The sequence below is a fragment of the Chiloscyllium plagiosum genome, unplaced genomic scaffold (assembly GCF_037043375.1).
Source record: "Chiloscyllium plagiosum isolate Xiang-an unplaced genomic scaffold, Cpla_swu_hap1 HiC_scaffold_8, whole genome shotgun sequence".
Lineage (NCBI taxonomy): Eukaryota > Metazoa > Chordata > Chondrichthyes > Orectolobiformes > Hemiscylliidae > Chiloscyllium > Chiloscyllium plagiosum.
This window is the reverse complement of record NW_028270146.1, coordinates 77,214,399-77,227,115: the sequence shown is the minus strand read 5'-3', so window position 1 is coordinate 77,227,115 and position 12,717 is coordinate 77,214,399. Positions and strand designations below refer to the sequence as shown.

At 40.8% G+C, this 12,717-nt stretch overlaps 1 protein-coding gene across 1 annotated transcript in view; it reads right to left on the bottom strand.

The window, feature by feature from the left end:
* LOC122553731 (RAS guanyl-releasing protein 1-like) overlaps positions 1-261 on the bottom strand; it is a 134,078-nt gene extending 133,817 nt beyond the window's left edge. Inside the window, exon 1 of the mRNA XM_087990021.1 lies at positions 61-261. The gene's annotated coding sequence lies outside the window, so the exon portion shown is untranslated. The remainder of the gene's footprint in view (positions 1-60) is intronic.
* Between the last annotated feature and the right edge of the window lie 12,456 nt (positions 262-12,717).

The following is a 12,717-nucleotide window of genomic DNA, read 5'->3' as shown; positions in this document are numbered from 1 at the left end:
CAACAGAAGATAAGATAATAATAAGATAATAAAAGCAAAATGAGAATAAGTTTTTCTTGCCTTAGTTTTCCCTCACAGGAAAGGTGGTGACTCACATTGGATTATTTTCCATAGGTTAGTTGTGATTCAGTGACAACAGTCTTTCCTCTGAGTCTGAAGGATCTGGTTTCAAATCACGGTTTTCAAACACAAAACCAAGCTGCCACTCCAATGCAATATTGAAGAGATGCAGTCATTTAGTTGAGACACTGAACTGAGGTCTTGTCTTCCCTTTAAGATACAAGTAAAAGATTCCAGGTATTAGATCAGGGGAGATTCTCATGATATCTCAACTAATCATTATCACTATATTATTTGGTTATTATTACATTGCTGTTTGTGGAGTCTTACTGTTCTGCGCTGCTAACATAACAACAGTGACCACATTTGAAAGTATTTCATTGGTTACAAAGTAATTTGAGCTGGCCTGAGATTGTCAAAGTGCTATATAAATGCATTTTTTTGAATAGACACAGGTTAAACTTTGCTATCTTGTTGAAATGGTTATATATGTCATTTGTAAGTTAGATGATAAATACTAGTGAGCTATACATCCATTAGAAATTATTTTAATGATATCTATAATTCATAGTGTACTCAATCAACATTTTTTTGTTTTTCAGTGCTTCTTTACACAAAAGCACAGAAGCTAAAACATCTTTATTCAAGAGTGATTCACAGCAGTTTATGTATCTAACTTAATTAGATGCTGTGATGTTGTTTGACAACAGCAGTTATAACAGTAAATACTAATTTCAGATGAATGTCTGCTAACCTTACATGCAGCATTGTTCAGCTGAATAGAATGTACAAAATAGAGTTGAATGACAGTAACTGGATAGGGGTCAGGAATGAAAACTCTGCCTAATTTTTCCATCGTTACACAGAAGAAACTCATAGCTTATCTCAGTAATATTTAACTTCCCATCCTACCACCCACCGTGGGCAAAGTAGACTCCAAAAAGTCTTGACATGGAGGTCAGAATGGATACCTGGTAACTTCAGCTTGCCGTTTGCTGGAAGGAGCCTCTGTGTTGTTTACTACCATCTCAGCACATGATTAATGAGCACATACCACATGCATCCGACATTCATGAGAATTCCCCACCTGTCAGGATCCTCATGGCAGCTCTCCAATCCATTTGTTGCTCACTTAGGAAAGACAGTGCACTAAAGGGCGCACCAGCAACTAGCATTGAAAGGCCACTGAAAGGACAGTTTGTGCACAGGAACAGGCACCCAGCTCACAGGTTGGACAGACTGCATCACAGGACTGCTTGCTTGCTCTTTTTGCCATTGTTAACTTAGAGCCTACTTCATATCCACTGAGTTCATGCCTTGCCAAGCTGTACCACACCAGTTAGCATGTTCACTATTCAGCCAAAGTGTGAAGGCTATTAGTACTACTGTATTGATGTGCTCTGAAGTGCAGAAACACCGACAGACCATTTGTCGTGCTTGTCAATGGGGTGGTGGGTGGAGGGGGCAGAATTCTTGCTGTTATGACACACTGAGATTTCAACCTAACAACCACATACACACAAACACACGTTTATTCAACTGGATGGGAATGTCTGAAAGTAAGCAGGGGCTACTTTCTGTGTTGAGCCATCGCGGTGATGTGACACCGGAGTGTCCTCTCGAGGGTGCAGGCCTGGGCAAAGTTGTATGCAAGACTGGCAGTTGCCCATGCAGCAAGACACTTTGTGCTGAGCTTTGATCTGGAAGTAAGTGTTGGTAACACACAATTCGTGGAGCGTGCAAAGCTTGAGCAGTTGTTGCCCATTGTTATTCATACTGGCTAACCCATACCGCCCCAGGTAGTTTAGCCAGGAGTCATGGTCAGCGCCGATTCTGGCGTTGAAGTTGCCAAGTAGTAGCAACTATGCCTGACTTGGGATCCCCTGTATTATCATTGAGGGCTGGTCGTAGAACTCCTCCTTTGCATCTTGTGTAGAGTAGGGGTTTGGGGCATAGGCACTGACAAGGTTGACAGGCCCATTGGATGTGTGGAGTCAAAGTGAGAAAACATGTTCCATGCCTTTCTCATGAGACTCTACCATCTTCAGCAGCGAGTTCTTCACGGCAAAGTCAACACCATGCTCTCCGGTCTTGTTTGAGCCCTTCCCCTGCGAGAAAAAGGTATACTCTCTCTCACACAGGATTCCCGATTCTGTGAGGTGTGTCTCTTGGAGCGTTGCAATGTCCACTTGGAGTCTCAGCAATTTATTGTTAATCTCTGCTGTCTTGTGTGTGTCGCTGATCTCCCAAAGATCATCCGATAAACCAGTGGTCATGGTCTGTATATTCCAGCATCCTAGTCTGAGTGCTGGCTTCTTTCTTTGTCTTCTTGTTGTACTTGGTGCAGTACTTATAGTCAGCAGCTCGGGCCACTTGTATGCCGAAGCCCAACACACCCAGTGGAGCGGGCAGACTGTGGTGGGACAGCACTAGTTGGCTGGGGCTGCCCAGCTTGAGGCAAGTGGTAGCTATCCAGTGAGGCGCGATGGCCTCTCCCTCCGTGGAAAGCAACCCCTGGCGCCTTGCTCTATGCCAATTGAGTGCAGGCTTATAATTGGGTAGATGGAACTCATCAACCTGGGAAGGCAGTCCATCTAAGACAGAGAAGACTCTGATTTCAAACCTCCGCTGCTCATACCCACTCATGGGAAAGGCTTCGCGAGTAAACCCTGAGGACAAATCTGGAGCTGGAGTCCCTAAGGCAGTCCGATGTTGTCTTTAACCTCATTCTGGCAACTCCTGCGATGACACTAGTGCCAAGCTGTATAGGCCCTGCCCTTCCCTTGGACAACATAAGTGGTATGGAGAAGGGAGACCTGCTGCTGATCAGCTGTTATGTGCTGGATAATAGTGGGACACGATATTAGAGTAAACAAAATATCAGATAGAATTCTTAATCCTGTTTGGATCTAGAGTTACTTCAGGGGGATGTTTGCGCATCCATATGTAATTACAGTTGTTCTCTTGAAATATTAGGCAGGTGCATTGCCGCAAGCTTCTTCCAGTCCCACTGTACAAACGGCTAGCAGGAAAGTTCAAGGCTCCTCTGTCAAATCTGTTTCTGAGTACGGAATCTTTATACGAGGTATGCTGAAGGTGTCATCATTGTAACATGGTGTATGACCGAATGGTATAAAGTTCTCAGACTCCACTGAGTCCTCTTGCAGCATGACACTGAGAGAAGCCTGCTATTGTACTCTTTTACTGGTGTGACAGACAGCTTTGGGACAGTTGGGACATTTTTGCACAGGTTCCATGATGTTCATGAGAAGGACTTTCTGGGGTCGATTGAGCTGGGTATATTTTCATCAGATCCAAATCTGCTGCCTGTGTGGTTCATCTGGTTTTATTCTTTGTTCTAGCAGTATGATAAACTTACCAGATGTTTTCAGATAGCCTTTCAGGAGTCAACTATATTGCTGTGAATCTGGAGTCACAATTAGACTAGACTCAGTAATCACAGCAGATTTTCTTTCCTGAAAGATTTTTCAAAGAATTCTTTCATGTGGGAATTGCTGGCTGGGTCAGTATTTACAATCATGTAGGGAAGACCAGGTGAAGAATGCAGAATTCCTTGCCTAAGGCACAAAGGTCAGCCAGATAGGTTTTTAAATTAAAAACAACAGTGATTTTGTGATTACCATTAGACCAACTTTTTCTACAAGAAACTGTCATGATGGGATTTCAACACATGTCCCCAGAACATTAGCCTGGATCTACCAGTCTAGTGACATTACCACTATGTCCCCCACTTCCTCTTATATTAGTGATCAAAATGAGGGAAAGTTATGAATTTAATGGGAAGGTCTATGCAGAAGGTTTGCTTCATGGATATCTTTGTGATCTTGATACGATCAACATTCTCAGGACAAAGCCACATTTTGCACATAAATCCCATGAGTTACTTGAAAACTGATTGGGTCATGAACAGGGTAGAAGGTCAAATCAAACAGAAAATCATCAGAAAGTGGAATTAGACAAACAGCCCACTAAGAGAAAATTGTACTAACTTTGTCTTTCAAAGTTAATTTTATTCTGCTCTAGAGACAGCAACAACATAAAAACACTTCACTTGCGAATTTTTGAGGATTTCTGTAGAATGACCGTTTACATAGAATTTGAGTGCGCCTCCTGTAACTGTCTCAATTAAAAATTCTTTCTGTGTGGGCTTGGAGTATGAGTGTTGGCATATGCTTTAACCTGGGAGGATATCACAACCAATCACAATTCAGCCCTCATCCAATGTCCTCATCTGCATATTACAACAGAAACCATTCCACAGATAATCTCCAGAGTGCAAACTGCACAATGCATACCATTTGGTTTCTTTTAGTCTGTCTTTATATAACTGGAGTTATGAAATTAAAGTTTAAAACCATCATTCATCATTTATGCACATTACATGTATATTTATAAGATATACTGTAAAGCTTTCCTGTTTTTAATGATTTCTTCTTAAATTAAAGATTTGGAAATGCAATACATGTCTCAATAAAGTGATTACTTTTGATAAGCAAAATAATAAATCAGTATGAAACAATAGTGCCTTAAGATTCTGCTGCACCTAAGAATTTTAGCATAAATTTACTCACTTCTAAATCTATTGTAAATTAGAAAACATTTTTTTTTGTTTGGGAGTGTGCAGTGTTAAATTGTTAAGGTAAGTAGTTTTGGAAATGACCTCAAAAACATAATTACTAGTATTCAGGTTCTCCACACTTAATAATGAGGCCTAACTGAGCCAGAGATCAAGCAAGGTCTTGGTGTCAGGATAATGGTGCAAACATTTTAGAGAAATTAAAGCATGCCTCGACAAGAACAATTTAATTGAAAGGTGCAACAGCATATAAGCAATACTTATAAATAAATGCATGTGAATATACTGCTAAATGCAAAAAGTTCTGATAAATTATAATATATATTATATATACAATATATATTGTTATAGTGCCTTCAACGAAATGAAACCTTCCAATGCATTCATAATATAAAGTAAAACACCATGCCACAGAGGTGGTATTAGACTAGGTGGCCAAACGTTTGGTAAAAGAGCTAAATTTTAAGAACTGCCTTAAAAGAGAAAAGTGAGGTGGTGAGTTGGAGAGATGTAAGGACAGAACTCCAAATTTTGTGTTCTTGGTAACTGAAGCAATTATAATTGGGAATGCACAAAAATGCTGATGTTAGAGGATCATAGGTATTGCAAAGACAAGGAGTGACAAAGACATGGAGTGATCTGAAAATGCAATTAAGGATTTTTAAATTAAGACATTGTTGAGCTGGAGCCAATATATGTCAATGAGTAAATAAGTGATAAGAGAATGATACTTGTTGCATGTTAAGACATGGGCAGCAGAGATTTGGATGACTCAGATTTATACGGGACACCAATCAAGGGTACGTTAGAGTTATCAAGTATAGAAGTGACAAAGACAATGAACAAATGAATTAAAACAAGGACGTGGTCAAAAGGTGTTGTGGAGATGGAAATAAGTGGTATTAGAAATGGCATGAATATGTCTTAGAAGTTCATCTCAGATTTAAATGTGTCACTGAGGTTGGGAACAGTGTGGTTTTATCTACAATTGTTGCCAGTCAGAGGGATGGAGTCGGTAGTTAGGGAATGGAATTGGAGTGGGGATAGAAAACAATAACTTTGTTCTTCCCGATATTTAATTTGAAGAAATTTCTTCTCATTCAGACCTGGATGCCTTACAAGTCACCTGTTAATTTAGTAGCAGTGAAGGAGTTAAGAGATACAGTAGTAAGGCAGAGGAATGTACTTCCTTGAGAATAAATTGCCAGACCAAATTGCTGGTAAATCCTTATCAGCAGAGTTTCTGTTTGGATGTAGTCTGTTAAACCTTTTTACCTATTTGGAAGACTTCTGACTAATCTAAGACCCAGGGATTGGAGGCACAGGTTCATAATGCCTAAGGGTTGAATTTTCCTATTTTTAGTTGAAGGGTATTGTGAAATAAGATTCATGGTACACAGTCCATCATAGCCTGACACAGCTCTTCTCACACAATCCTCTATTCTTTACTTCACTAATTATGTTATCAGGCTCTTTGGCGCCCTTATTGTGGAATTGTGCTGGAAATCAAGGTACAACAGAGATATCGCTGAATTTAATGGCAGGATTTCATTGAATCTTTTTCTCCCAGTTGGCAGCCAATCAGATTAAAAGTTGGTCCAAAGGGTAGGAATTCCAAATCCAGCACAGATTTACTTGCATATCTTCAAACTTCATTTATTGCATCTGTTATTCTCAATGTGGTCTCCTTTACATCGGGGAGACGGAGGGCAAAATCGCAGAATGGTTCAAGGAACATCTCTAGACCATAAACACCAATCAACCCCACCTTCTGGTGGCCAACCATTTCAAGTCCCCCAATAACATGTGTGTTCTGGGCCTCCTCCACCACCTAAACAAGGCCACCCTCAAACTGGAGGAGGAACAACTCATCTTCTGCCTCAGGAGCCTACAACCAGATGGCCTCAACATTGAATTCACCAGCTTCCAAATCTCCTGCCCCCCCCCGCCCCCCACCCTGACCCCATCCCAGATCCAATCCTCTGACTCAGCTCCACCCTTTTGACCTGACCTATGTGTCCATGTTTCTTCCCATCTATCTGCTCCACAATTCCCACCGACCTATCACAACCTCCTACCGGCATCCACCTATCGCCATCCCACCTCCCTTTCCCCCATCTCCACCCCACCAACTATTTCTCAGCCCTCTTCCCCCTCCCCAGTCCTGATGAACGGTTCTGCCTGAAACCTTGATTCTCCTGCTTCTTGGATGCTGCTTGACCTGCTGTGTTTTTTCCAACGCCACATTTTATCAACTCTGACTCTCCGGCATCTGCAGTCCTCACTACCTCTTAGGTTTTTAGATATTAAAATTATCAAGGGATACTGCAGGAAAATAGCATTGAGGTGGAAGATTGGCCATACTCTAGCTGAATGGCAGAGTGGCTCAAGGGGCTTAATGGTCCACTACTGCTCCTCTTCCTTAAGAATGACTGTTTTAGACAAGTCTCACATAACTTCCTTGCTTTTGTACTTGGTGCTCCTGTAGATAAAGCAAGGATGCCATTTGATGTATTACCACTCTACTTCAATGCAAATCTGGTATTGAAGAGGAAGTAAATGCTATGGTGCTGCTGAAGTGTGCAAGATTATCATTAAATGAATAAATGGTTCTAAATAACACCAATTGCAAGAAGACCAGCAGAAGGAGCAGGGTGACATGAATGCTCCTGTTTTGCTCAATTCTCCCCAGTGGAGCTAGCAAACAGCAATTAAAATACTTGTATCAATTCAAGGATTATATGCAATACTGTAAAGTGCACACAAACCCACTCCACGCGTCCCTACTTTTTTTATTCTGACGGAGTTTATTTGTAATTCAAGGAAAAGGACCTTCAAGCTGCCTATACAACTGCTGATGTGATCTTCTACTCCTTCAAGAGCCAATAACAATTATTCTTTAATCAAAGCAGGAATTCAACCTCATCACCAGTCCCTGATTGTAGACATACTGAAACATGATATTCCCACAGTTGAAACAATTATCTTTTTACGCCGACGTCATTTTCCAGATCCATACTTGTTTTCCTTTGTCACAGAGTGCCCCATTACCAGCTTCCTCTAACTAGTACCTTCACTAAAACTTGAAATCATGTTGGATCTGATCAATGATTTCCTCCTTCCATCTTGTTTCTCTATCTCCCTCACTAGAATGCATTTACCTTTTTTAGTGCAATGTATTCTGCTTCTATTTCACTGCCAGCTGCTCCTCTCCATCGATATTCTCCTTAACAACAACTTGCTGTCAGCTGATCTTGGGTGAAGCAGTCCTGCATTTGAGCAACTCAACTGCTACTGGGCCTAATTGATGCCTTTCTGAGCTGGAGGTCAGAATTTCCATTCCATTTTGGTTTAGAGTATACAGGCACAGCATTAGAAGCATTGAAAAAGGAGGAGGTGTATGGAGTTAGATATTCAGGTGGTGGTGGGGTGGGGAGGGATGGGGTAGAGGTGAGATGCACAAGTGTTTCTTCTTGGTCTATTAGGTGCTATGGAGCAGCACAACACAATTAGTTTATAAACAGCCTGTTGAGACATGTTACAACATATGCTTGAAGCAGGTGGGACATGAACCTGCGCCTTCTAGCCCAGAGATAGGGATACTGCCACAAAACCCCCACCAGTACAATAGCACAGGACATAAATGGGGTCAATTTTGTTGATTTTTTTAACTTTGATCATTAGAAATTTAATCAGATAGGCAGTAAACTTAAAGACCTGTACTGCAAGTTTCAACTTTGATCCAGATTTTTCTTTAATGTTTAAAATGGCTTTATTATTTAAAACGCTGCCATTGTATTGACTTGTTTTCCCTCATTTTTGAAAAGACCTGACAAATGTTACTATTTAAATAAAAATGAGATCATGCATTTGAGCAGCACTGTGATGGAAGGATTCATTTTGTATCACCATGGATATTAGGATAAGTGCTACTGAGAATGGATATTAAACCTACTAATTATGATGATGAGTTCCATTAGTTAACAGTCTGAGAACATCGTGACTATTTCACCTCAAAGCAAACCAAGCACTCTGCCACTCTAACCCAACTGGTGTTCCATATTATTGATTTTTTCACCCACTTTGTTGCTGGCACTATACTCTCCTTTTATAATGAGCTGTAGGGAATGGCTAATTGTATATTTTCCTTTGGATCCAGGAACTCTCACTTAGTATCAGTTATCTGTAATGTTGAACTTTCCATAGGCCACCAACCATATATTTTCTCTAATTTATTCTCTAATTTTAACCATAATTTCACTTTAACTTGTGACATGGTGGTTGGTAGCAGCAATATAAGGTAAATGAGACAGCATTAATGTACCTGAGATTGTGCAAGTCAAGTCCTGATTCATACCTTCCCAGTCCAGCATTCCACCAATTTGCCAGGCAGTGTAGGAGCCCGACAGCTGTAATCAGCAACACAGCAAACCAACATTCCTCACATTTCCAGTTAGCTCCATTGTTTCTTGCTAAAAGAGTCAAAGGCATAAATAAAAGTTAAAAATCACACAGCACCAGGTTATAGTCCAACAGGTTTATTTGGAAGCACTAGCTTTCGGAGCGCTGCTCCTTCATCAACCACCTGATGAAAGAACAGCGCTCTGGAAGCTAGTGTGCTTCCAAATAAATCTGTTGGACTATAACCTGGTGCTGTGTGATTTTTAATTTTGTACACCCCAGTCCAACACCGACATCTCCAAATCGTGATTACTATAAATGAAAAGTCTGGTTTCACCTTTCTGAAACTTGAGGAATTTTTAAAATCTATTTTTGTATTGTCACTGATGAGGTTCTGTCCATCATTAATGCACAAATAGCAGGAATGTGGGAGAGTGTGGAAATGAAGTTCCTCCTAGCCTTTTTGCATCAACTAAAAACCCAGAGGTTGTGCTATCGAATTTCTCCATGGTAACATTTGTTCAATAAATCTGCTAATTGTTGGGGCCAAATGTGAAAGAAAGATTATGAATTCTACCAGATAAATTGACTGGAAAGGAAATCTTCTGCTCTTCTCTAGCCTGGCCTTTAAGTGACATACATGAATGCCTTCAATCAGATACCTCCCTTTTATAATTAGTTAATACTTTAACAAATTATAAAGGATTTTGACAGACTAATGAAAGGGAAACTGTTCCCAGTGAAAGAAGAGTTAATAACAACAGCATGGAACTATAATAATTGACAAATTGACATAATTGAGTTCAGGAGAAATTTCCCTACACAGCAAGTCATTGTGATCAGGAATGCATTGACTGAAAATTGATGGAAGCAGGTTCAACATTAAGTTCCAAAGGGAGCTGGATAAATATTTGAATGATGAAAATTGCAGGGCGATGGGGAAAGAGCAGGAAAGTGGGATTTTCATAATCAGACAGCTCTTTTAAATTGCCAAAACAGATTGCAAGGGTCAAGTGTCCTCCTTCAGTGTGATAAGATTCCAAAATAAAATGCCAAGGATTTTGTTACAATCTTTGATAACATTATCATAATTTTTAAAATATCTGTGAAATATTTCTATGTTTTGCTACCTCCTTCTTTGTTTATGTGCTGACAGAAGGGAGAAGTCACTTGGATTTGCATTTGCGAATTTCTGACAGTTTCTGTCTACCCTGAGTGCATTGCGTATTTGCATTTTCTGACCTGATTAGAACAGCTGTCCCTGCAAAAATAAAAAAAACATTTGAAATCTGTATTTTAACAGCCATTATTTTTTGATGTATCCTTTCACTGTCATGAATGTGAACTAGTTATATATATCATAAAACTTCCCTTTCATTTCAGCAACATCCTAGGGTCATTCTGTAAAAACATCATGTGACTTTCTGAAATAATGTAGATGGGATACAACCAAGCATCATGAATGACCTGCTCTCTCATTTTACTGTTGTAAATTTTCTGGTGTGATTATGGTAAGAAAGCAATAATTGTCTCTAAGAATAGGTGAAGAAAGAGAATTTCACTTGGGAATGTGATTAAGGGCATTTAGAGGCCAGGTAGATGAGGGATCTGATTATAGGAATGTAGGAACTGGACTAGACCATTCAGCCCATTGTGCCTTCCTTGCCATTTAATATGACCATGCAGGAGGCTGGGAGAACACAGCAAGCCAGGAAGCATCAGGAGGTGCAGAAGTTGATGTTTCGGGTGTAATCCTTCTTCAGGTCCTTCTGCACCTCCTGCTGCTGCCTGGCTTGCTGTGTTCTCCCAGCCTCCTGATTGTCTACTTTGGATTCTAGCATCTGCAGTTTATTGTCTCTAATTTAATATGATCATGGCTGATCAACAATTTCAACGCCTCTTATCTACCTTATTTCCATAAGTCTGAATGCCATTGATGATCAGAAATCAATCAATCTCTACCGCGAACATACTCAAAGACTAAACTTCCACAGCCCTCCACGGTGGAGAATTCCAAAAATGCACAATCCTCTGAGTAAAACAAATTCTCATCTTAGACCTTTTCATAAAAAATGGTTGGTTCTAGATTCCCAACAATGAAAAATAGCTTACCTGCAATTACCCCGCCTATCACTTTAAGTATTTTACAAGTTTTAATCACCCACAATCTTTGAGATTAGAGAGAACACAGTTTGTCTAATGTCTCTTCATAGGACAGTCTTTCCATCCCAGGAACAAGTCTGGTGAACTTTTGTCGCAGTTCTTCTCTGAGAATAACATCTTTCCTGAGAAAAGGAGACTAAAACTGCACACAGTACCCCAGGTACGATCTAACCAAACTCCTGCGCAATTGAACCAACACCTTCACCATTCCTGTACCCAAATCCGCCTATAACTCGCTTTCCTATTTTTGCTCGGAGAAAGTAAGGACTGCAGATACTAGAGATCAGAGTCAGAACATGTGGCACTGGAAAAGCACAGCCAGTCTGGCAGTATCTGAGCAGCAGGAAAATCGACGTTTCGAGCATAAGCTCTTCATCAGTCATTCCTGATGAAGAGCTGATGCTCAAACTGTCGACTCTCCTGTTCCTCGGATGCTACCTGGCTGGCTGTGCTTTTCCAGTGCCACACTTTTTGACTTCCTATTTTTGCTGCATCATCAGTGACTTACTGTTGAAGTTACCCACGTCTTTGTGCACATCTACACAATCCAATCTCTTATAATTAAAGAAAATGCAGGAGAGAGAGAGAAAGAAACTGACCAGGGTACTGCCTTTACTGTTTGAATTCATGTATTGCTCGACATTGGAGTGCGTCTGGGAAAATTAACAAACAGGAAAGGTAAGAGAGGTAGGCAGCTAGTGCAGGAGTCTTTTGTGGATATACCCATTTCAAACAGGTATGCTGTTTTGGAAAATGTAGGGGGTGATGGATTCTCAGGGGAACGTAGCATGAACAGCCATGTTTCTGGTATTGAGACTGGCTCTAATGCAATGAGGGGTACGTCAGCTTCCAAGAGATCAATTGTGTTAGGGGATTCTCTTGTCCGAGGTACAGACAGACGTATCTGTGGCCAGCAGCGAAAAATCAGAATGGTGTGTTGCTTCGCTGGTATTGGTATCAAGGATGTCTCAGAGAGGGTGCAGAATGTTCTCAAAGGGGAGAGGGACCAGCAAGAGGTCATGTCTACATTGGAACCAACAACAAAGGAAGGGAAAAAGTTGAGATTCTGAAGGGTGATTACAAAGAGTTAGGCAGGAATTTAAAAAGGAGGCCCTCGAAAGTAGTAATATCTGGATTACTCCTGGTGCGATGAGCTAGCAAGGGCAGGAATAGGAGGATAGAGCAAATGGATGCATGGCTGAGGAACTGGTGTATGGGAGAAGGATTCACAATTTTTGGATCATTGGAATCTCTTTTGGAGTAGGGGACTAATATACTGGCAGGGAGATTTGCTAAAGCTGCTTGGAAGGATTTAAACTAGTAAGTGGGGGAGGGGGGGGGTGGAGGGGGTGAGGAAGGGAGATAGTGAGGAAAGAGATCAATCTGACACTGGTACAGTTGAGACCAGAAGAGAGTCAAACAGTCAGGGCAGGCAGGGACAAGGTAGGACTAATAAATTAAACTGCAGTTATTTCAATGCAAGGGGCCTAACGGGT